General features: G+C 35.4%; 1 pseudogene; it reads right to left on the reverse strand.

Annotated features, from left to right (window-relative positions):
- Positions 1–4,932: 4,932 nt before the first annotated feature.
- On the reverse strand, positions 4,933–5,085 carry LOC114676659 (U2 spliceosomal RNA; annotated as a pseudogene).
- Between the last annotated feature and the right edge of the window lie 22,168 nt (positions 5,086–27,253).

Genomic DNA, 27,253 nt, shown 5'->3' on the forward strand with positions numbered 1-27,253 from the left:
CTCACTATTAATAAATGCCCAGCAAGACAAGAAGAATGTAAATTGGCTGACTTGATTAAAAGGGACATTGATCTTTGGAGAGAGAAAGATCATACATGGAGATGGAACCTCCAGATTCTTTGTTTTTTCTCTGCTGTTTGGTCTTGGAAAGTCTGTGAATACTGGAAAAATTTCCAAATCTTAAATCTGTAGAACTTGAATTCTAGGGATTATGAAAAAAATTAAGAAAAATTAGAATTAGGGAACTATGAAACTTCACTTTGTATGGCTTTTGAGTGCTTATAATTATTAAAATCAAACAACTCCACTCTACCTTTCATGTGAAAAATGTGTCACAGTAGTTTGAGAAAGTTTTATATAATTTGCCTGATAAGTTTACTTCTTTCCCTTAAACAACTTTTTCTGTGACACTCTTTGGATATGAATTATTTTGACCTCTACAGAACACACTTCAGTTTGCAGAACTGTGTTTGGGGGATCTGTATGGAAGGATTTCTCAAGGTAACTGCAGAGGGAGGAGGCTCTATTGCCAGAAGCTGATTCATTAATTTTCAGACAGATTCATGGTTTGTGAATCAACAGACGAGAATTCTCTTGGCTAGAAATAAGAGAGATTGCAATAAGTTCAGTGACAGGCATCTGTTATGTCTGCCAGGGAGCTGTACAGTTCAGTCAGTCTTCAGTGATTTCATCCTTCTTATATTTCTAGAGTTGAATGCAGATGTTATTTAAATTGAGTTGAGCCAGAGGGGTTTTTTTTTTTTTTAACGATAATTGTGATCTTATCATTTTCTATCAATATTACTGATACAAACAGTGGGATCTTACTAGTGTGGTACTGATACTCTAATAGTTAACGTATGTTTTATCTAGATGGCTACTTCCCTAGCTAAGTCAGTTATATGTTATTTATAAATGATAGCTATATCAGATGATGGATCATTTGACTGTAAGAAACAGAAACCTACTGGACCTAACCTAGACTAAAAAAAAATGTATTGGTAATATAGTAGGCAGCTTTTAAAGAATCAAACAAAAGAAAATGAATTACCAATACTAAAAAAAAAAAAAAAAAGAAAAAGAAAAAGAAAAAGAAAAAGAGAAACAAAGTAGTTCTTTAAAATAGCTGATTGATCCAGTTTTGTTGGGTGGTCTTCTCCCCAGACTAGGAGGGGGTACATTTGTTGATGTTGCCACCAAGATAACATGCAATGCTGTATTCCTAAATTAATATTGAGGTGCTTTTATCAAAAGAAAGAGGGATGGGTGCTGACAGTGTAAAGCAGTGGATACCCACTTCATAAATCTGCAACTGAAATTCTCAACGAATGTCTGTGAAGAGAGTTTAGCATTAATCTCAAGCTTCACATTCATTCCTTCCTTCATTCAAGAAATATGTGAATGCCTCTTTTTGCCAGGTCTTGTCTGTGAAAAGACAGATATACTCCCAACTCTCACCAGATATCTCCTATAGAGATATCCTCTCTTTCTAGTCCCTCTCTGACTTTACTGAGGTACAACTGACAAATAAAAATTGTACATATTTAAGATGCCCAACTGATATTTTTAGATACATATGTATTCTGATATGAAGAACAAATCAAACTAAGTAACATATCTATCACCTCACATAGTTACCGTTTTCTTTTTTCTTTTTTTAAAAATCTTTTTGTGACAAGAATACTTAAGATCAACCTTCTTAAGAAATTCCAAGTACACCATACAGTGTTGTTAACTATAGTCACATTACTGTACAATAGATCTCCAGAATTTCTTCATCCTGCAGAACTAAAAATTTGCATCTTTTGATCAATGTACCTCCATTTTCCCTTCCCCCTAGACTCTAGGGGTCTAAACCTCTATAATAATAGACCTCTGCAAGTCTATTTTAGACTGACCTATTTCACTTTTCGTAATGTCTTCTAGGTTTATACATGTTATCACAAATGGCACAATTTCCTTTCATTTTAAAGTTGAATAGTATTCCATTGCTTATATATGTGTGTGTATATAACTACATTTTCTTTATCCATTCATCCATTAATGAACAATTAGGAATATATTGCTATTGTGAATAATGCTGAAATGAACACAGGAGTGCAGATATCTCTTTGAGATAATGATGTAATTTCCTTTGGGTTTATATCCAGAAGTGGGATTGCTGGATTATAAAGTAGTTGTATTTTTTCTTTTAAGAGACAGCATCTTGGTCTGCCATCCAGACTAGAGTGCAGTGGTATAATGATAGCTCACTGTAACCTCAATTTCCTGGGCTCAAGCGATCCTCCTGCCTCAGTCTCTCAAAGTGTTGAGATTACAGGCATGAGCCACCAAACCTACTAGTAGTTTATTTTTATTTTTTTAGAAACTTCCTTATTGTTTTTCATAATGGCTATATCAATTTACATTCTCATCATCAGTGTACAAGGATTTCCTTTTCTCAACATTCTCACTGACACTTATCATTTTGATAATAGCTATTCTGACAGGTGTGAAATGATAGTTCATTGTGGTTTTAATTTGTATTTCCCTAATGATTAGTGATGTTGAACACTTTTTCATACACTTATTGGCCATTTATATGTCTTCTTGAAGAAGTGTCTATTCAGGCCCTTTATCCATTTTTTAATCAGGTTGTTTTTTGTTGTTTTATTTTGTTTTTGCTATTGAGGTGCATACGTTTCTCATGTATTTTGGATATAAACCCTTATCTATGTTTGTCAATATTTTCTTTCCTTCTGTAGGTTGCTTTTTTCACGTATCGATTGTTTCCTTTGTCTGTGAAGAATCCTCTTAGTTAGATGCAATCCCTTTTGTCTATTTTTGCTTTTGTTGCTTGTGTTTTTGTTGTCATATCCAAAAAAAATTGTTGTGCAACCCAATGTCAAGAAACTTTTTCCTTATGTGTATCTAGTTTTCCCTGTGTTTATTTAACTTTTTCCCTAGTTTTGTGGATTCAGGTCTAGTGTTTAAGTCTCTGGCCTGTTTTTAGTTGATTTTTGAATATAGTGTGAGATAATGGCCTAATTTATAAGATACCAAATTCAATAGCACATTAAAAGCATTACATAACATGATTAAGTGAGATTTATCTCTTATATGCAAAGATGTCTCAACATATGCAAATCAATCAAACACATTAACAGGATGAAAGGAAACAAAACACATGAGTATCTCAATAGATGCAGAAAAGTATTTTTCAAAACTCATTTTATTCAAAACATTCATTTATATGGAACTCTTGACAAAATAGGTATAAAAGAACTTACCTCAACACAATAAAGTCCATATACTAAAATCCCACAGCTAACATCATAATATATAGGAGAAAACTTAAATATTTTCCTCTATGTCCTGGTAGAAGGCAAAGATACTCCCTTTTGCCATTTGCATCCAATATAGTACTGGAAGTCCTATACAGAGCAATAAGACAAATAAATGAAATAAAAGGTATCCAAGTAAAGGAAAAGGAATGAAAGGAAGAAAGAAGTAAAACTATTGGCTTGCGAATGACATGATCACATACTTTGAAAACTGCATAGACTTAACAACAACAACAGCAACAACAACGAACATAATTAAAGAATGAATTCACTAAAGTTGCAGGACACTAAATCAAAATATCAAAATCAGTCATGTTTCTATATAAAAACAATAAACTATCTAGAAAGGAAATTATGATAATCTACTGACAATAGCAGCAAAATGATAAAATACTTAGGAATAAACAGTGAAAGAGATGAAATTTATGTGCTGAAAATGATAAAACATTGATTGTGTCTTCTGTAATGAAATAACTAGACAAAAATGGAATGACATTCTGTGTTTATGGATTGGAAAGATTAATATTGTTAAAATATTCGTACTACCCTAACTAATTTACAGAATCAATGAAATTTCTATCAAAATTCCAATGGCATTCTTTACAGAAATATATATATATATATATATATATATATATATATATATATATATAAACAATTCTCATAGAACCACAAATTCCAAGTAACCAAAAAACCTTGAACAGAAAGAACAAAGCTTGAGGCCTCACATTTATTAATTTTAAGATACACTAAAGAGCTATTGTAATCAAAACACTATGGCACTGGCATTAAAAAAGATGTGTAGACTAATGGAACAGAACAGAGAACCAAGAAATAAATCCACACATCTACAATCAACTCATCTTCCACAAAGTTGCCAAGAGCACAGAATGGACAAAAAGATGGTTTCTTCAAGATGGCATTGGGAAAACTGGATATTGACATGCAGAGATAGTGTCTCTTTACCATATACTGTCACTGATTACCATCAAATAAAACATTATTTATTAGGTGGAATTAACATAAAATGTTTCTGATATCACCTTTATTTTCAATTAATTTTAATTAGTAGACAGTGGGTAACCACAAAAATAATGATACAAATACAACTGTCTTGAGGGAATATCAATCTGGTGGTGGTCTGAAGAATAAACTCTTAGGGAGAGTGACAGAGGAGGCTAAAATGCCAAGTAATTAACAGGAGATTATCAACTGCTTTCATTCTGATAGAGTCCAGAGAAAATATCACAATAATAAGTTTAAAATATTAATACTTAGAGCTTAAGTGATTTATATGCATAAATGTATCCTTTCCCATAATTATTTATATTTCTTATTTTATTCAACAGTACAAGGGAGGTAATAGATAAGGTAATTGAGGTAGAAAAAGATTTGCCTTAAATTTCTTATTTAGTGAATGGAGGAGGTAAGATCAATATAGATTAACCTACCAGCACTTTGATTCTTTAACATTCCATAGCTATTTAATTAGTGGTAGGTAGAGAGAATTGAAAGGATATATTATGAAGAAAGCAGAGACAGTAGGCAATGAACCTCATATTTTTGACTAGGACTAGCTATGGGGGATGATAGGTTTCCCTGTCTCAATTAAAGCTGGATATCAGCAGGGAATAATTCTTTCCTGGAACCTTTGTGACACAAACAACTATTAATATACATTTTATCAATAAGTTTAAAAAATAAATTTATGAACATTAACCTAATTTTACACTTGATCTTAGCCAAAAGGCCGAGAAGCGATTAACCTAATTTTTAATAATGAAAAATCTATGATGGAAAATCAGATTAAGCAGCTCAGATTTTCTGTCACATCTACTGACTAATTCTCAGGAGGAAGTGTGCATATGAGTTTGAATTTTATTTCTTAATACTTGTTTTTGTGGGGAACTTTATGCAAACAATGGGATTCTCTGTACTGGTCCTTTTTGCATTTAAATGTCTCAATTTAAAATTTTTGTTTGATTTTGAATTAATAATGATTTTTCTTATTTGGAATCTTATTACAAATTTATTTATCACATTTCCTATTTCCATTTTCCATTTCCCGCAAGTCACACTTATTTTTCAACAGGGTAGGCAAGAATCTATTAAATCACATTTCCACCTTTGTAAATATCAAACACTTGTGGTTCCCTAAGTAAAGTTGTCCTTTTTTGAAATTATTAATGACTGTGGCATCTAAGGAAGAAACATAGGAAGAATAAATGAAACATTTATAAAACAGAATTTTTATACATTCATAAATAAACATTATAAATATAATTACTCTTTAGTTCATAATGCTGCAATGAAAATGACAGTATCATGTGTTCATCCTGTTTTTCCAGCTTCTCCTCAACAACAGGGAAAGAGTAAGAAATTGTGGATTTCATAGTAAGACAACAATAGCAAAAACTCCACAACCACCAATCTTTTTCCAAAGTGTTAATATTGATTGGCTACTTACATAATCTTTTTTTCTACCAACATAAAAAAATAACAAATTAATTTTTCCTATTCTATTGCAAAATATAAGAAAAAAAATTGTGAATTTTTTTTTTGTTTTTTGGTATTTGCCAATCAATAAGTTTGAGAATTTATCTTACAGAGAGTCAACATGCAAAGGAAAAAGACATTATCTTTGAGAGGAGATGAGAAGAGACTTTATGTTGAAAGACAGAGATAATAGACTAAAAGGAAGGAAGGTTCAGTATTGAAGAAAGTGGAGCTATGATATAGGAGAATGAAATGATCTTTGTTTATTTGATTTATAATATTAGGTTCAATGGCTGCACCTTTATGGTGCTACAAGTCTTTGCTTAGAATATATTTGTAAACAATGATGCCTTTGTTTCACTGAAGTCTTCTCACATTGAAATCTTACATGCTATGGTTTGAGTATGTCCCCTAAATTTAACGTGTTAGAAACTATTCCTTAATTCATGTGTGGATTGGAGGTGGGGTTTGGGAGGCAAATTGGATTAGATTAGATCATCAGGGTGGTGCCCCCATGATGGGACTTCTGGCTTTGTAAGAAGAGGAAGAGGGACCTAAGCTGGCATGTCCTTGCCCTCTTGCCGTGTGATGCTCTCTGTCATGTTATGACTGTACAAAAGCCCTTTCCAGAGCCTGCTGCCATGCCCTGGGACTTCTCAGTCTCTGGAACCATGACACAAATAAATTTATTTGCTTTGTACACTAGTCAGATTCAGTTATGCTGCCATAGCAATAGAAAGCAGATGAAGGCACCACAGAACTCTTCTGACCTTGAGAAATCAAATACTGGTGAGAACTAAACACGTTTTCATAAAATAATGGAATCTGAAGCCAAGAATCTGAAACCACATTTACAGAAACTCAAGCATTCTATGTACTCTTCTACTGACTATATTAAGGGAAATGCATGGAACTACATTTACAGGTTGTGTAGACTGTGTAAGCACACAATCAAAAGTGTGGAGGATAAATAATCTTTGTCAAAGCCAGGGAAAAGATGTAGGTCCTCCAACTCATCTTTCCCCCTACAATTGATATTTCTTTTTATTTCCCATTTTCAGGCTACTTTCCCAGACAAAAAGACATAATTAAGTTTGACAAGAAAGCATTCTTTGTGTATAAAGATAAATGTTTTAATACTCTCACACATTTCTACTTTATTCCTTGATAATTCAGGATGTTGACACACAAAAGTGTGACTAGAGAGGGGTAACCAGTATGATAAAGAATTAGCCAATCATCATCATGTATAGAAAACATATAAAAGGACAAAGAGTGAGTGGTTTAAAGAAGGGAGTATATTAAAAGCTATCTATGATCACTAGGCTGTCCTTAGAAAGATGAAAAATGCTTATGTTGGGCAATATCAGAAGATAAAACTATTCTAGGGACATGCAGTTTACAGCATAATTTATTTCACTTCAATATAAAGGAGATATATATATATACACACACACATTATATATATTATATAAATTGTGCTCTTATTGGGCCTCATATTCATTTATTATTCATTAAGTAACATTTACTGCTGGGTATGAAAATTAATAAAACATGGGCTCTACTGTGGTGAAATCCTGCTCCATCCAGAGGCAAGGCACAGTACCATACATATAGTAGAGGGTGGTTAGGACTGTAATAGGGATAAGTACCAAATGATCCTTTGACACTTCACAGGCAGTAAATGTCTTGATATCATGAACTTTGACTTGTGATCTGTCCCACTACCTAGCTTTGTAAAAGAGAATGCTCAATATTTGAATGAAGTAATTAGATCCATCTATCAAAGAATAGACTACTTTGATGTACATTGTACATGTGTACTCCCTCCTAGGGAATATTCAAGAAGCAAGACATAGCCTAGTTTGAGATGCAGTGGAAGTCATTTCAATATTGGTGAGAACTTTGAAATAGATGAATAACCAGTAAAAACTCTCACGGTCTTAAGTTTTTGTAGATCTGTCGCTAGGATAGAAAAACAAAAATTCATTCTTCACTTTCTTACCATCCCAGTGTTAATAAATGTATTTCTTTATGAAGAGCTCAGGAGACAATCTATTAATAGTTTTTCATACTGTTAAAATTATGTTAACAATTTAAATGTTAAGTAGATATTATAAAAACAATTGGATATTGATGAGGTCTGATTATCATATCTCATTATTAAATTGAAAACATTTTCTCCAAATAATGTAGCACCTATAGGAAAATAAGGATTGAAAACCAAAGCAGCCAAGTATTCCCCTCACATTGACTATGTTTGTGAAAACTGCTTTGTAAGATATGGTCTTCTTAAAATTCAAAATCCCAAACAGGGAAAGGTTAGAATAAGGAGGCTATTTAAGTGATTTATGCTGACAAAGATCAATTAAGATATTAACAGTGTAGACCTTCTGGAATCTGCTTCATTGAGAAGTATACTTGTAAGATACTGTTCTTACTCTAAAGTAAATGCTTTGTTTGTGTTTAAGAGTGTCAGCCTGTAGGTTTAGGTGATGCACCCAAATTGTTCAGCAAGGGAGGAAAAGTGAGAGAGAGAGAGAGAGAGAGAGAGAGAGAGGGAGAGACAGAGAGATGGGGCTCGGGGAGGGTGTGCTTGAAACTGCAACTGCTCCTTGAAGAAAAGTTCCATTTATTTATACAGAATATGAGGTATTATGGTGAATATTTACCAAAAGGAAGTATTTTATCAAAATTTAGAGGCTTGAGGATTGATAAAACCTTGAACGTTGTGGGCAAAGTATGGCTGGCGATGGTGGCTCATGCCTATAATCCCAGCACCTTGGGAGGTGAAGGCGGGTGGATCGCTTGAGTCCAGGAGTTCACACCAGTCTGAGCAACATGGAGAAACCCCGTCTCTGAAAAAGAAAAAAAATATTTTACAAAAACTACCCTGGCTTGGTCGTGCATGCCTGTAGTCCCAACTACTCAAGAGACTGAGGTGGGAGGACAGCTTGACTTCAGGAGGTGGAGGTGGGAGGATGGATTGAACTCAGGAGGCAGAAGTTGCAGAGGACTGAGTTTATACCACCACACTCCAGCCGGGGCAACAGAGCCAGACTCTACTTTAATAATAGTAATAATAATAAATATGATGAGAAAATACTTTATTTTGTATAACTTTTCCAGTTTATATAATATTTACCAACAATGATAATCTCTGATTAATTTTCATAACAATCTTGTGAGGTCTTGAAAAATATATCTTTATGATGAGAAAATAAGGATCAGAAAATTGATCTGCCTAAAGATATCTTATTAGAAAGTGTGAGACTCAGAACTAAAATCTAGGCCTCCTGGTTCCAAATTTTTTGCTCTTTGGTACTCTGTATAGATGAGAAATTCACCTTGAAAATTACATGTAAAGTAGGTAAAACATGATTAGAGTAATGACTGTCTGAAAACATACGTTTGGCACGACCTCATCCAGAGGACCATATGAGACACTTTGAATACATTTTGTGTGTTATAGACAAACATTTCCCTTTCTGAGGACCATGGAAGCTAGTGGGAGAAAGCGAAAAAAATATAATGACCTATAAGGAAAATCATAAGAGACAGAATTTCACTAATCCTCAGATTCCATCTTTATTTAACAAGTTTTTCCTTTTTTTGTGTAGTTTTTATTTTATACATTTTTACATAGTTAAGATCATGTCTTAGTTACATATTATATCTTTATTTGTTCACATAAATCATAATCAATTTTCAATGTCACTTAAATTCTTTGTAGGTAATATTTTAATTATATGTGTAATGTAAATACATATACAATATTTATAATACATATAAAATACATATAAAATATGTGTATATGTAAATACATATACAATATTACTTCAATGTTTTTCTAATGTTAGACATTTAGGTTGTTTCCAATTTGTGACTCTTTCAGATAATATTATGATGAAATTATTGCTACCATTTTAAAAGTAGAATACTATTACCTATATTGTGTTGTTTTATTATATATATCAATTAACACTTATACAACATATATATTTTATTTATATATGATTTATATAATTTATATCAATAGAAATAATTAGAATGGGCAGAAATTATGAATCTAATCTAGAGGTGCTCTAAGTGGTAAACTATAGATAGAGAGGTAAGGAGAAAGAAGGAAAGATGTAGTAAGAAAGAGAAAGAAAGAGAAAGAAAGAAAGGGAGAAAGGAAGCAAAAGGGGGAGAGAGAGAGAAAGAAAAAAAGAAAGAAAGAAACAAAGAAAGAAAGAAACAAGAAAGAGAAGAAAGGAAAAGAAAAGAAAAAGAAAAAGAAAAGAAAGAAGAGAGAGAAAGAAAGAGAAAGAAAAGAAAGAAAGAGAAAGAAAGAAAGAAAAGAAAGAAAGAGAGAGAGAAGGAAGAAAGAAAGGGAAAGAAAATAGTTTAAGCAAGGAAGCATAATGAAGGCATTCTGGGACAATGTATTTAGAAACCAGGGGATATATTTCCTTAGAAGATAGGAAGAATTATATGTAAAGCAAGAGCAAAAATTGTTAGGGATGGGTTAAATGGGTTGGTACATATTTATTATTTGGAGATGTTAGCATGAGCAGTGGAAGTCCTCTTTAGAACTGTGATTACTAGAGGAGTCTTAGAAAACTTGATGTATTAGTCAGGGTCCAAACAGGAGACAGAAAACACAGCAGTAATTTGACAGAGTCGATTTCATGTAAATAACTTTAATTAGGTATAAAGTTGCCAACAAATAAAGAATAATTCTAAGGTGTAGGAGAGGTGGAAACTGTAGAAGTTGCTGCCATCCTTATGGCTGAGAAAACAAGGAGCAAGGGAGGAAGTCACACTGCTCAGGAGGGAGTTCTGCTTCTCTGATGCTGGTGTCTCTGAGCTCAGAGGTCAGGCCTCATGGGTTCTGGGACTCAGACCTCTGAGGAAGGGGTGCTGCTGCTACAGGAACAACTGCTGACTATTATGAGGACAAAGCTTTCTTGAGGTCCTGATCATGAGAACCACAAGGTCACAAAGAGCCCTCAGGAAAACACAAAAGCAAGTCCTGTCTTCTTCCAAGCATGGAGCCTCCCTGTAGGACCTTTTGTTGACCAACTTCAATGGAAAGGCAGCCAAAGCACAAGTTTGTAGTCCCAGCCTCAGCATTTCAAAATAGAGTATAGAAGGGTGGCTTTGAAGTTGAGAAATATCTTAACAACAGGCACCATTCATATGTTCTCACATGGATTAAATAAGAGGAAAATTGACATTTATTTAGGATGAGCCTCTCAGCCAAAACTCCTTCTTCACTTCTTGGATTTTGGAAATGGAAAAGCTTAAAACTAAAAGATTCCAAGCATCATCTTTTGATGCTTTTTTAAAAAAGGGAGCTACATTAAAAACAGCACATGGGTCAGAGTTCCTACTTCACCACTAGATTATCTGCTATGACCCTAAGTAAATTATTTCCTTCTCTTAGACCCAGTTTACTCTCTAATCCAATGAATCTATGTCATTGTATCTAATAAAGGTTTCAAGAGAATCAAAATGAGGTATCACACAAGTGCTTTGTCAATCACCAAATCATTGGTTTTCTTTCCAAATCCAGATAGTTTCTAATATGACAGGATGAACTTCAGCAATAGCTCTTGTATTTATTTTATATTTATTCTTATTATAAGCACCTTAGTTTACTTGCATATTACATAAACCTTTCCGAGCAGACTTTAATATCTGACTTTATTTTCTCTCTTATGTGTATTGCAAACATTGATGGATTTTTGGATTAATCTTATATATTATTGATTGAAATGCATCAATATCTTATCTCCCTATTGCTCAGTAACTTCAGTCTACACTGCCCAAGTTGTGATCACATACTATTTCACAACTGTTTTACATCTTATTACATCTTCATCTCTACCTACATGTGCTAGTGTCTTTCTCCACAACATATTTTTGTTTAATTGAAAATAGGCATATTCTCCTTTGACCGTCTACAACAGAAAAGTTTATTCTGTGTGAGCACACGGTGCATGCATGTTTGTATGGAAATCTATTTTATAGCATATTATGTCATTTGTTGACAACATTCTCCTTAAGACGTGGTAAGCCTTCAGGGATTAGAAGTCATTTTTGTACCAGTGCCTCTTGCAGTACTTTGTAGGTCATAAACAGACAATAGACTTGTTGCATAATGTATTAGAGGAAGACTTGGCAGAACTTTGTGTTCAGTGTGGTACAAGGGATGAAGGAGACAAAGAAACCAAAGATGACTTATAGTTGTGAGCCCAGGAGTGTTGAGGACTTCATGTAAGATATAAATTTGGAAAAGATGGATTAGAGGAAGGTCATGGACATTTGTAAACATGCTCAGATTTAGTTTTAGGAGAATGCTTAATTGAATTTTATTCCATTATTAAACTTTTTTTAGAGATGAGGCAAAAGAACAATAAGCAATGTTATGGTTATAGATTTATACCTTAGAGGTTGAAATTTAAAACAAATAAGTAACTGAATTTCTTAAAGCCTAAGAGAGTGCCATTCACAAAATAAAATTTATTAAACAGATACCATGTGCAAGGATACATTGGTGAATACAATGGACAAAGTTCTTAACTTGTGAAGCTTGCAGATTTACTGCTGTAAATGGGTAGAGGCAAGATAAAAATAAATAAAACCCATAAGTATGGTTTCTTTCATATTCAGTCATTCAATAAATATTTGTTGAGTGTCATTCATAAACTAGTTTTTGGGCTATATTCTTGGGGATATAGCAATAAATATATCAGAGAGTTTACGGTCTTAAAAAACAAGGAATATAAATTTGATGAGTATTATGAGGTGCAATAGAGTAGTGTGCTTTGAGAACAGTTGTCATGGGTACTCAACCTAGAGTAGGCTGTTAGGAAAGACCTCTTGGGAGAATGAGGCGTAGGGATGCATCTGGTGGGAGAAGTGTATTTTGGCAGAGAACATCACGATTGAAGAACCAAAGGTGAGAAATAGTATATCAAGTTCAGGAGTGTAAATAGCACAGAATGAAAACATGGTAGGGATGCAGTGTAGTGTGTGTGAAAGGACTAGAGATACAGGTGTGCTCACATAATGCGGAACTCTGTAAATTATGTTACTAACTCAGAATTTTATTTTAAGCATGTTGTTAAGCCACTTGTAGCTATGAATAATTGATAGAATAAATTGAACTCAAAGAAGCTATCACCAGAATTTGGCTCTGATTTCCAAAATTACTACCTTTAACTGAATGGTGTCTACTTTCCTTTCTCTCTTCTTTGATAACATTCTAGTAAGATCTCTCACCCTCCAAATTTTAAAATTGCTTTATTGAATTATAACCCAATTCAAAACTATATACAAATTTAAATTGTGCAATTTAATACATTTTGACATATTTACATTCCCATGAATCCATCATCACAACCAAGACAATGCACACATGCATCACTCCTTAAAGTTTTCTCATCCTCTGTGTCATCCTCCTTTTCTCACCCCCCCTTACCCTACTTTAATTTCACCAGCCCTGATCTGCTTTCTGTCACGGTAAATTGGTTTTCAAATTCCAGAGTAGTGTGTAAGTGAAATAAAACACGTTCATTTGTTGTTCTTTCTGTTTGTCTTCTTTCACTTAGTATAATTATTTTGAGATCCATCCATGCCTTTGTATGTATCAATAGTTCATCCCTTTTTTATAGACCAGCAGTATTTCATTCAGTGTACAACACTTTATTTATCCATTCACCTGCTCTGAAGATTTGCTTTTCCTCACACACTTGGGTTACCAGTACTCAGCTGAAGACTTGAGGGACCTCACTACAGCTATCTAGAACTCTTTGTTTGCTCAGCTCTTTCTTCTCCAGTATTCTGTCTAGAGAGAGCCGGACGACTTGACATCCCTGGACCCTCCAATCTGTCTTAAATGAGGGAAACCACTGGGCTTTTTTAGTTTCCTCTCCCTGCCTCTCCATAGGGACCTAGAACTCTCTCTTTGCTTAGCTCTTTCTTCTCCAGTACTCCCTCTAGAAAAAGTGACACACGATGACATCACTGTACCCTACAGTCTGTCTTAATTTAGCGGGACGGCTGGGCTTTTTTCAGATTCTTCTTCCCGCACAGTGACCTGTATACTCTCTATAGATTGTAAGCTAGGGGTTATTGCACAAATTACTTTATTTTTTCCCTCCTCAGTGAGGAATCATGGTCCTGGGCTGCCTGATATCCAACATCTAAAAACTGTTGTTTCATATATTTTACCTGGTTTTGTTCAGGGTTTCCATTGTAAATGTAAATCCAGTCCCTGTTTCATCATCATGGCTAAAAGTGGAAGTTTCTTTTTGGTAACATTCAGTTATAAAAGTCTTATATTTATAACTATGACTTATTTTAATGTATTAAAGATAGAGTCGAGTCCAACAACAAAATGCCAGCCTCTTGTTCCTTTCTATGCCTCACTCCTCTTTTTAACGGCTGCCTCACTCCTGGCTCAGGGATCTGCGGTGGGAAAGAAGTCATCGTCTGTTTTCTCACTCTTCCTCTGGCTCTTTCAGTTATCATAATTTCTCAACTGTGGACTCTTCTGAGGCTGGAGCAGGGGAATGGAAGCGAGAGGAAAGGCGGGTGGCCTTTAGATAATTTTTACTATTTTATTTGTACTCTTTGGTTTGATGCCCTTGATATTTGCAAAAACTCTTTCATGAGTTGCATTTCTGGGTTCTTTGGAGGCCTCACAGAAACTGCCAAATGCCACTTTCCACACATCTAGGAAGTATACCTTCCGACAGGACGTTTGCAAATGCTTCCTCCTCCAGCTGCTTGGTAGATATGTAACCACATTCACCCTTAATGTCTCTTTATCTCATCAGGCACCCTACTGAGATGAGTTCTTTTTAAAAGAGCTACTTTCCATGGCGAATCCATTTTGGCGAATAGAAAATTCATCATGCTTACCACACCAAGTAGCAGGAAGGCAGGCTTGCCAGCCGTCCCCTCCTTCCTTGCCCTAGTCTCCAGTACTGTTCCAGCTGGCCTGTAACCTCCAGAATCCTCCCACGGATATGCAGGTACGAGTTTCTAAATAACGCACACACACACCCTTCCTCTCCCTAAGGGGATGCATCTCAAGTTATCCCCAAATGTCTTCATATTTCTTTAGTCTGGTAATCTGCATATATATCTTAGTAATTTAGTAAACATTCAGGAACAAAGGACAATGGCAGTCCCTATTTTTTGCAAGCAACTCAATCTCCCAGATGTTTTATTGTCCTTAGCATTTTCCTCACTTGGCTTGAGAGGCTGATAATACCCCTCTCTTATTTTTCCCTTAAGGAAGGGTAGGATTAATATTAAAGAATATGTTAATATTAAAGAATATGTTAATATTAAATATATGTTAGTCTCCTATTAAAATAGATATTTGAGTTTCTAATGGTTGTTTCATTCTCTTTGCTGTGTTTTAACAAGTCCTGCATGAGTGTATCTAGAAACTTTCTTTAGAATGTGATTATGCTGATTCATTCCCACCCAAAATTCAAGACATAAGGAATTTTGTCCTTTAACATCTTGTTGAGACTGGATCAAATATTCCTTTTGGAATGATCACTATAGCTGCAGTGTGGGAAATAGAAGAAAGGGAGGACAAACAGGACATTATTTATTTACTAATACTTTGTTCTTAGCTTTGTTGAGGTATGATTAACACCTATAAATTGTATATATTTTAGGTGTACAATGTGATGCTTTTGCTAAATGTATACATTGTGGAATGACTACCACAATCAAGTTTACATTTCCAACAACTTGCCTATTCATTTTTTGTGTGGTGGGTCGGGGGCCAGAGAGGTGAGAACACTTGAGATCTACTTTCTTAGCAAATTTCGAATGTAGGACACATTGCTATATTAACTATAGTCATCATGCTGTACATTAGATCTACAGACTATTTGTCTTATAACTGAAAGTTGGTATTCTTTGGCCAATATCTTCTCTTTTCTCTCATATTTAAAAGACTATGGTTTATAATAATTCCAGGTATCAAGCTGAAGTTACTCCTGAAAGATATGGAGAACAGTTTATTTTTTTTATTTTATTTTTATTTATTTATTTTTTTTGTTAAATGCTTCAGAGACACTGCAACTGGGATCTAAAATCCTGGGGAGCCAGCAATAAGGGTGTTGAGTCTGCTACTGGTAGAGACAATGATTGGAGGTGGAGGTCTCCTTTAATTGTGTCGAAGACAAGGAGATTTATTCTATTTGTCTTGGTTCTCCTGTGGCTCATAGTCCAGGTTCTCTAATTTCAAATTTATGGGACCAAACCATTAACTCTCGCAGGAAGTATGAAAACCATCTCGAAGGGTATTTCTGGCCTACCAAGGAGGGTATGTTAGATGTAGAAAATTCCTCCTGTATTGTTGAAACCAAATTTAAGAGAAGCCTTAAATTATCTTCTTAGCACACGTTTTTTTATACCTCAGGGGAAATAGATCATTTAGACCCGTCTTGGAGCAGTTCTTGGGGCATGGCTTGGCATGTTTGTCTCTTATTAGGCTCCATTTTTCTAAATCTTAGTTAAAAAGAGGGATGAATTTAGATAAATCAAATTTCTATTCAAATGCCATCTCCTCAGAAATATTTTTTCTAATAAAAGAGCAGCTATCATTTTTTATCCCTTTATCCTACATTATTTTCCTTTATAGCTCATCTTATTACCTGACATTATTCTTTATATTTTTATATTTATTTATTGTCTATCTCATTTAAATGTTAGTTTTATGAGGATAGGGAATTACTGTGCTTTATGAGGATAGAGACTCAGTTGCTTCTGTATCTCCAGTGCCTAGAACAATGCCTGACATATAATAATCGTTCAGTAAACACTTGTTAAATTACTATGTTGAGTAGAAGACTGTACTTTTGTTGAAGTTCTCTCTCAGCACAACATAATTTCCATTTTTTTTATTATTACTATTATTTTTGAGATGGAGTCTTGCTCTTTCGCCCAGGCTGGAGTGCAGTGGCACCATCTCAGCTCACTGCAGGCTCCACTCCTGAGTTCATGCCATTCTCCTGCCTCAGCCTCCCGAGTAGCTGGGACGACAGGTGCCCACCACCACGCCTGGCTAATTTTTTGTATTTTTCATAGAGACAGGGTTTCACTGTGTTAGCCAGGATGGTCTCGATCTCCTGACCTTGTGATCTGCCCGCCTTGGCCTCCCAAAGTGCTGAGATTACAGGCGTGAGCCACAGGCGCCTGGCCATTTCCATTATTTCTTTGTAAGAATTCGATGCTGAGGATTTCCCTTCACAGTGTTATCTAACCCTTGTATACAGGAAACAGCCCCAGTACTTGGCATGACATTGCAGCTAGAGATGGGATCCAAATATCTAAGGGGGCATTGTGGAAAGAGACAGTTTATCACAGGGACCCATGCCCAGGAAAACAAATAAAGAGTCCAGTTATCTGAGTTGGTGTTCTCAAAACAGGAAGGGCTCTTTTACTAGAGTCGGAACATATAAACCAGTCAAGGCGGCTTGATTATGAGCCACTTTAATACTGAGCCAAACGTTGATGTTGCTTTGGACTAGAGACTGGGTTGTTAACGACCTTTGCACGAAACTAATCCTGAAGTGGAAGGTGAAGTAGCTCCACCCGAGGGAGAAGGGAAGATGAACTGTGAAGAAGCAATAGACGCTTCGGGCTTTCATGTAACTGTGGCAACAGGAATCCCAGTCAGTTTGCCATGATGTTGAAATTGATGGTCACCAAAATGATCAAAAAGGACTTGCTTCACTAAAGTGACCAGAAAATTTCAGTCAAAATTATCAATTGGGCAACACTTTTAAAACATGATAGAATGGCCATTTGTATGACTAAAAAAGTATTTATTTTTAAAAGTTCCAGGGAACATTTCTTTCTGGTGTTCAGGGTCCATCGAAAAATCAACGACTGCTTAGCAGCAATACAGTTGGAATTAAAATCCCATTAAATCTCACTTTGTGAGTTTCCCTCATTAAAGTCTCACTGTACTTCTCAGTAAATACTTATTAGAGGAATCATTAGGTGAAGTCCCAAATTATTAATGTTTGAATATAAATACCAAATATGCTACAGCGAGTATCCAAATGTTTCACGCAGTGTCATTAATTCAACTGAATTAGTCTGGAAAATGTCATCAGACACATCTTCAATGTCAGGGAGGGCAGCAGGAGGGGCTGCTTCTCTCCCTGATGATCATGAACTTCTTTTTCCTTGTCCTCCTACATTTACTCTAATTCAAGCAAAACGGCATTCATTTTTGGAGAGTTACGAACAGGATTATCTCAAAGATGCCTTTTAGTCTCAAATCCCTTGTACCTTTAATTGTGCTTTTCAGAGTTCTCTGTTTTCCTACCAACACTATCAGAGTCCTGTGTGTGAACTGAGGTGAGGATTCTGGTCAGGCAGACACTTCAGTACATCAGAGCAACTCTACTTTTATCTCTTTTTTATACTGGAATTCGCAGTATATTTTCATTTGATGACCGTGTTTTGTGTATAAAAGCAAAGCATTTTGGGGGCAAAGAAGATACAGTGGAACTGGGTACAAGCCAAGGAATCTCTAGATAAAAGACTTTTTTGTTGTTATTCCAAGGTCATTTAAATATGGTTAGGTCTATCACCTCTATTATTGACTAATATTTAAACATATTTTGTCATATCCCTCAATTATCAATGCATAAGTACCACTTTTCTGAGGAAAGGAATATTGATGTATCTCAGCCTGCTACTTAAGTGAGATAATTAATGTATCTCTGGAATTATCTATGCATGGTAGACCTTGATATTTGTCTGCAAAGGATAACCAAAGTCATTCCCAGGAATAAGTTACGTATGTTTAAAAAACATATTGAGGAGACTAATTTCGTGGAAAAAGCTTCTTCATCATATTAACACAATACATTTAATTATCACAATGAGAATGCAAAAAAAAATGGTATTTGAAGAGGGAAATTAAAAGGGTGAGGGACATTCAGAATCCAGAATAAATCACAACGTGAGCCCAAATAAGGTAAATCTTTTGAGGAAGTTATAGTTCAACAATAATTTGATATGACACTTTTCTTTTTTTTTTTTTCTTGAGATGGACTCTTGCTCTGTTGCCCAGGCTGGAGTGCAGTGGCGCGATCTCAGCTCACTGCAAACTCTGCCTCCCAGGTTCAAGCAATTCCCCTGCCTCAGCCTCCCGAGTAGCCGGGATTACAGACATGCACAACCACACTCGGCTAATTTTTGTATTCTTGGTAGAGACAGGGTTTCACCGTGTTGGCCAGGCTGGTCTTGAACTCTTGACCTCATGATCCACCCACCTCGGCCTCCCAAAGTGCTGGGATTACAGGCGTAAGCCACTGCGCCTGGACCAAAACTTTTCAAATATAGTATCCAACTTGGCATTAATATTAATCTTAGGTTCCGTACCTTGGGAAGAATATGAATTGAAATAGGAGATACATATTTGGGTAATGATAGAACAATGATTATTGTGGCAGGGAACCTCTGATTTAAGAGAAACATTGAGCAGTCTGAGTTAAAAGACAAAGAAGCGGGGTTCTGAGCTAAGCTTCACCAACCGTTACTGACCATACACAATTCACATTCCCTCTCTAGGTTCCAGTTTTTCTGTCATTTGAAGATGTTGAATTAGTGATCTTTAAAGTTCTTTCGGTTATAGCACTATACAAATGAAAATAAAATAAAAAGCTTGGACTCAAAGCACATGTGGTATCCCAATGAATTGATTTCTGACAAAACCCAGTTGAGTTAAAAAAAAAAATGTGATTTTATAGCAGCCTGTGTGCAGGGGGCAAACAATTTTTAAACCAGAAGATAAATAGAAGGAGTGATTGTAAGAGGTTATTAAGAAAACTGAAAAGAATACATTTGGCGTTAATGAGGAAAGTGAACACTGCCTCTTGAATTATTTTTGCTTGAGAGGAGAGTGGCCTTTGGCTTCTCACCTCTCTTTTGGTTGACTTTAATAACTTGGATTTAAGTCCCATCAAAGTTGAATATAAAATTTATAGAAAATTCCACTGCACAAAAAAAAAAAAAAAAAAAAAAAATCCTTCCACAAATTGCCACTAGGTATGATAGTTTACCACTAGGTATGATAGTTTGCCATTTGAGACATATCATTGAACATTCTTAGTTGCAAACAACAAAATTCACTCCAATAGTTTTAGTAGGAAGTGATTTGTTTGAAGTCTATTGGCAGCACCAGAAAACCTGTATAGGCCAAGGGGACTGGGTTAAAATGCTAAATATCTAGGAAAAATATGCCTAAGGAACAGCTGTCCAGGAGTGATGCCAAGGGAATGCTGTGGCAAAACAGCATTTTCATCAGTTGATCTTTACAGCTGATTATGCTCAGAATTTTATGGTTCGGTATTGCCCCCCCTTGTGGATTTGAGTATTTTTCTCTGATTCTGGCCGATTAGACACAGTCTGTATTGTCCTCACCATAGTGAGGTGAAATCCATGTTGTTGAGCTTATATATAACTTACCTTCCTGTCTGTAGTCAGGAGCCCTTTGAGCAAATACTAAAATACTTGAAGAAAGAGACTATGACTACAGTACAATTTTCACATTTTTGTAACACTACTTCAGAGGAATCTTTTTTTGGTGAGTATTCACATAAGATATAACTATTCTCACCTTTGGCTCATATCTTTTTCTCAGTCTTCTTTGTCAATAATTATCCAATTTTATTCCTTCCATGTGACTATCCATTGGGTGAAAACTTTAGCCATTGCCAATCAATTGGTAGATCTCTACCTCTGATCCTATCACTGGATGTACCGTAGTTTGTTTAAACATTAATGCATTGAAGGACATTTGTGTTGCTTCCAATTTTTGTCTATTCCAAATAAAGCTCCTGTGAAACATCTAATGTAAATTTTTATAGGATGCCATGTTTTTTGGCATTCTATAATGTTTCTCTGGAATAACTGTTCCCAAATGCAATTGTTTGTTATATGATAGTTGGATGTTTATTTTGTTTGTGTTTTTCTTTTTCTGTCTTTTTTTAAGAAATCGCCAAATTGTTTTCTGAGTGACCTATTTCTCTACACCCTCACCAAATTTGGTGTTTTCACTATTTTTGGTTTTAGCCATTCTGATAGGTGTGCAGTGATCTCAATGTGATTTTACTCTACCTTTCCCTAATCACTAATAATGTCAAACATCCTTTCATGTACTTGACATCTGTCTATACTATTTGATGCAATGTCTGTTCATGTATTTTGCCCAATTTATTATAAGATGTTGAATTACATGAATGCTTTATATATTCTAGTTACTAGTTTTTTCATTGGATACATGATTTCAAATATTTTTTCCAGTCTATAGAATATGCCTTTACTTTCATCACATGGTCTTCTATAGAACAATAGTTTAAAAAATTGATGAGGGCTGGGTGCGGTGGCTCATGCCTGTAATCCCAACACTTTGGGAGCCCCAGGTGGGCAGATAACGAGGTGAGGAGATTGAGACCATCCTGGCTAACACGGTGAAATGCCGTCTCTACTAAAAATACAAAAAATTAGCCAGGTGTGGTGGCGGACGCCTGTAGTCCCAGGTACTTGGGAGGCTGAGGCAAGAGAATGGCGTGAACCCGGGAGGAGGAGCTTGCAGTGAGCTGAGATCATGCCACTACACTCCAGCCTGGGTGACAGTGTGAGACTCCGTCTCAAAAAAAAAAAAAAAAATTGATGAGATCTAACTTATCATTTTTTCTTTTATGGGTTGTGCTTTTGATGTCAAGTTTAAGTACTCCTTGCTTTTAGCCCTGCATTCTAAAATTAGTCTCTTATTCTTTGATTTGTGATGACTTGGTTGAATTAGTTTTATCAAATTTCCAGAGAAATTTACACTTTATATCCATCTGATGAGGGGAGAAAGGACATGAGAGGAGTGGAAAACCATGGGCAATGTACTGTGTCACAAAGAGCACAGTTTTGGGTGTCAGATAGACTCAAGAGTGAATTGATCAGTTTGGCAACACATTGGCTATGTGTCATTGGTTGATTTACTTCTGTGTATATCAATTTTTGATTATCAAAACAGGAATAAAGTATCCGTATCACAAGTTGGCATTATAGATTAAATAACAGAGCATTTGGCATTTGATATGTACTCAATAAAGAGAAAAAACAAGCTGTCGAGATTAATATAATTTATCATACAACAAAGCATGTGTTGGCATTTATTGGTGTAGGGGAATTTAGTTGTAACACCTTGTATTCTTATATCGCCATTCAGGGTACGGAAGAAGACAGAAACTTGAGGTATTATTTTGAAGTAAGAGAGCATTTCTTTGGATAGCAATAGGGAACAGAAATCACCAAAGAAGATATAAACAAAAACATAAGCGTGTTGGGAGATGTGTTAGATATAAGCAGTACTCCTTAACGTCTTGCATTCTTCTCTGTTCTGGTCAAACAGAAGACCTCACCTTCCAGCCCTTTGTTTTGGTGGTGACGTGTGACAATATTTGGCTAATGGGCAGTGAAGAGAAATGGCATGTATCACTTATGAACTGAGGGAGCAGACCACTCTACATCATCCTCTAGCTCTCTTTTCCCTTACTGTGGCATCCTAGAAACTATGTGACATGTTGGAGCCACAAGTTAGAAGTAGGTTTTATTTCTATGATAGTCACCAGTGGAAGGGAGCTGCCTATGGGAGGGTCTTCAGAGGACTTTGAGTCAGTAAGAAATAAACTTTTCTGTGTGAAGTCAGTGGCATTTCAGTTTATTTCCACAGCTTGAGCTAGCCAATTCTTACTAACATAGAATTTTTTTTGAGACAGAGTGAACTGGGCTCACTGCAACCTCAGCCTCCCGGGTTCAAGTGATTCTCATGCCTCAGCCTCTCAAATAGCTGGGATTAAAGGCACATGACAACATGCCTGGCTAATTTTTGTAATTTTTTTTTTTTAGTACAGATGGTGTTTCCTCATGTTGGCTAGCCTGATCTCAAACTCCTGACCTCAATGATACATCCACCTTGGCCTCCCAAAGTGCTGGAATTACAGGCATGAACCACCATGTCCGGCCCAGAATATTTTCCAATAATGGTCACAGCTTAGTCTGGCAGTGCTTCTTACTGCAACTCAACAGCAGGATACATCTTAATATGTTTACATTCAAATGCTCCACTTTTTGGAAGTGAACTTGTGGAACTTAAATGTGGGTTAAAAATAATTTATAGCAAATTAAAATAGTATTATATATTAAATATAATATATATCACAATATATGGATTAAATTATTTTTATTTAAATTATCAATAAAATATGTTGCAAACAATAGTGACCAATTAATTTTAATGTAATCTTTCGTGCTGATATTTTTAATCTTCACAAATATGAGACTGCATCTTATCTCATTTAATATTAATGAAGTTTTTATCTTTTTGTTTTGCATTTGGTGCTAGTAAGAACTGAGAATTCTAATTTGAAAGATTTACTATTGAAAACTACAAAATATATTTCACTTTGTTAAAATATTTGTAGGATTTTCTTCTTAATATTAATCTGGAATTAAAAAGGGGATTTACTTACTTGAAGATCATTATCTGTAGAAACAGATTTTTTTCCTGTAATATGAAAATCAAAATCTATCATCATTCTACTTGAAGAAATTATTTTTTGTCTCATCTTATTTATTTATTTAAGACAGAGTCTTACTCTGTCACCCAGGCTGGCGTGCAGTGATGTGATCTCAGCTCACTGCAACCTCTGCCTCCCATGTTCAAGTGATTCTTCCACCTCAGCCTCCCAAGTAGCTGGGATTATAGGTATAAGCCACCACGCCTGGCTAATTTTTGTTTTTTTGGTTTTTTTTTTGTATTTTCAGTAGAGACGCGGTTTTGCCATGTTGGCCAGGGTGGCTAATCTTATTTTCCTATACCTAAGAATGACCAATATTTTTTTTTCTTACAATGATACTAACTGCTGTGTAATTGAAGGAAAACTAATTTGTACCATAATTGGATATAATAAAATGTTAAGACTTTTTTCTATTACTCTACCTACAAAATAACTGATTTTTATCTGAAAAGCGAGTAGTTTGTCTTTAAAATTTTAAATCCATCCGAAGACTTTCTTATCTGTCTTAACCCTAAAAGTGAATTATAAATACTTGCTGAATACTTATTAACATTTATTAATAACATTTCAATCTTTAAGTATTTGCAAAAAATATTTTCTACCTTCTTTTCAAATATACTATTATTTACTAGATATTAGCACATGTATGTTCTAGATATAACATTTTACTCCTTTGGAGAGCTATCTTAGTTTGGTGTGCAAAAATGAATGTTCATATTAGCCATTCATAATTTAGCAGTTATTTAAATCTATATGTTTTAAAGGTATTAATTGTTTATAACTTACATTACTTCTGTAGTGTGGTCAAATTAAGTAGCTAGAGGTTGGGTAACTTCTTTATTAAAAAAGAAAAAGTGTGATCTTCGTGCTTCCTTGTGATATTAGGACTCTTACCTGCAGACTTCTTTTTGTTACAGAAAAAAAGATCCGAATACTGTCAGCCTGGAGTGGAATCGAATGAGCTGTGTATGAACAGCTGTCCTAAGCAGTTAGATTCCCTGAGCCTTTTGCCAAAAGATAAGTATTTCATGCCCTGGAAAGGGAGCCTGGAGCTTAACAATATAAAAGTTGGAATTAGTTGAGAGTACTACAACATCTGAGGATCTCCATGATCTGAAACTAACTTATTTTGTTTACCACTTCATCATATGACGCTTAGCATTACATTCATACTGCATGAGACTATTCCCCATTTTTGACATAACACTGTACTTTTACTCACTTCGGGCACCCTGGCTTATACCATCAGCCTTACGCTCTATTACTTTTCCCTCCTTCATCCCTAAATGTTCAAGCTCTACGTCTTCATTTGGGCCTTAAAGAGTAAATAGGTATTCTATATATTGAAACCACACCTTACAATACTTTACAATACTGAAGAGTGGTTTAGATAACACTTGCTCTCTTGCTTTCATGTTAATGTTACTATTCTGGGGGGATATTTCTGGATTGGTTTTCTTGATAGATGAAATGGCCTGTGAATGCAGTCAGTGAGTTGGAGTTCATGAAGGTATTCAGGGTTGAATATCTACAAAGTCTGCTTTTTCTGCCCTGGAGAACTGTGGTTTCATGATTGAGTTTGTCACATGGTGAATAAGCAAAGAGAAAACAATCTTCATGAAGTTTCAGCTTCATTGCCAAAGAGTGGTTTTCAAAATGGCAATTTGCTGCTTCCATGTTGTAGTGTAACATTTTGTTTACCCTCAGTTGTTAAAATCAATTGCGGTTGGTTGCAATTCCTGAGGGGCCTACCTTTATAATGTAAGGTTTGAATAATTTGTCAAAAGTGCTAAGCTCTAGATTTATAGTTTCAAAAAAAAAATTAAAAAAAATCCTTTGATTTTCCCAAAGTGATACTATGAACCTTTGAAATGGCTTGACTTTGCCCAGGTTTCCCTGCAGAGCATACAGGCTTTGTGGTCAGTATTTTGATCCCCAAAGGAATGCCTTTTGGAAATGCCAAGCTAGCACAAATGCTGAAGCTTATAAGTGCCTGCTGCTCTACTACTACTGTTGTGTGTCTTGTTGAAGTTTCCTTTATGTACTTCAAAGACATTGAAACAAATCAGAAAACTGTATCAAGGGGTGAGGGAAAATAGCAGGAGAGATTACATTTCATTGTTTCTTTTATTCTTCAGTTCTAGTTCCTAGACTTTCAGACAAGTAGAGTGAGATGAAAGATGGTGCCTGCTGTTTTACTGAAAGAGTCTTGGTTCCTGTTGCTCAGGTACAAGCTCTAGGATTAATATATCATAGCTATATCTTGAGAATGTCTTAGTTCTCTTCTGGCAGACAGAAATGCAGCTGTGCATTTTTAGGGCATGCAACTGGGATAGGAGAAAAAAATAAAAATGACTTTAGGCTTATTGTGGCCAAAGAAAGACTTCATAAGGAAACAAAAAGTTTTAAGGCTTTATTGGATTATTTTCACTCTTGTTGTTGTGTATATTTGGGAGCTTACTGAGCTGTTGTTGGGAGAAGCATGTTGGACCAGAAATCCATAGAACTGGGGATTGGAATTATGGCTTCAACATTCTCTAGCTCTGTGAAGTTGGCCAAATTACTTAGTTTCTTTACTTATCTATTCTCCTTTATAATAGCACAGATTTGATAATCTCAATATTTTATACTTTACAGGACAATTGTGAGGCTGAAGCATTGAAGAAATGTAAGAAATTATTGGAATTGCCTCACAGAAGATGGGCCCAGCTGATCTTTGGTACTTTTTCCAACATTTATATAAACACATTATCTCACCATGTGTTTGCTTAAGTAAGATTGCAGATTTCAGTAGGCATACTCACCAAATTGTGAATCTGGAACTGGGAGAGTAGATTGGTCTGTGATTTTCCCTGGAGTCATAGGAACAGAGTGTTCAAATTTCTACCTCGTTTACGCTTTGGATTGGGTACCATGTGCTAAAGGAATGTGCAGTGGCCTGAGAGACTCCTGCTATTTTCAAGAAGGTTCTACCTGAGGAGTTAACTACAGAATAGTAACACAGTGGATTAATATGGTACTTTTACTTTTCTCCTTTTTATTATTTCCTTCCTTCCTGCCACAAACAGCTGTGCACTTACAATCTATCTATATGAACAAAAGAATTATTCGTTCTAGTACTCACATTTGCTTGTAGGAGTTCGAATTTTGTTAGCATGAGTTTAAGTCTTTAGGAAATTGGATATGCAATATCCACTTAATTTTTCATTTTATCTATTCATTGAAGGAAAGGCACTATATTTCAGTAGAAACAACAAGAAAATATGAATACGATTTTGGTGCACTGATTTCTTGTTTGGCCATTTTTCTTTCTGCTGACGAAAGAGAGTCTGTAAAGAGATGAAAAGATCTATTTGGAATAGACTATGTCTTATGCAATGGAAATACCTTTTATTTTGGCATTGAGGGTGAATGGAGAAAGCATCTACTGTGTTTGCATCACACCTCTATGAAATAAAGCATGGCATAGTATTTATGCCACTGTCTTATTCCATTCAGTGTTGCTATAAAGGAATATCTGAGGATGAAAAGACATTTATTTGGCTCATTCTGCAGACTGAGCAAGAAACATGGCACCAGCATTTGCTTCTGGTGAAGGCCTCAGGCTGCTTCCACTCATGGTGGAAGGTAAAGGGGCCTGTTTTGTAGAGATCACACGGTAAAAGAGAAAACAAAGAGAGCAATAGACATGCTGGGCACTTTCTAACATCCGACTCTAGCAGGAACTAACAGAGTGAGAACCCACCCACCACCCCAACACTCCCTCCAGGGAAGACATTGATCTATTAATGAGGAATCAGTGCCCAGCACCCAAACAGT

The sequence above is a fragment of the Macaca mulatta genome, chromosome 2, assembly GCF_049350105.2.
Source record: "Macaca mulatta isolate MMU2019108-1 chromosome 2, T2T-MMU8v2.0, whole genome shotgun sequence".
Lineage (NCBI taxonomy): Eukaryota > Metazoa > Chordata > Mammalia > Primates > Cercopithecidae > Macaca > Macaca mulatta.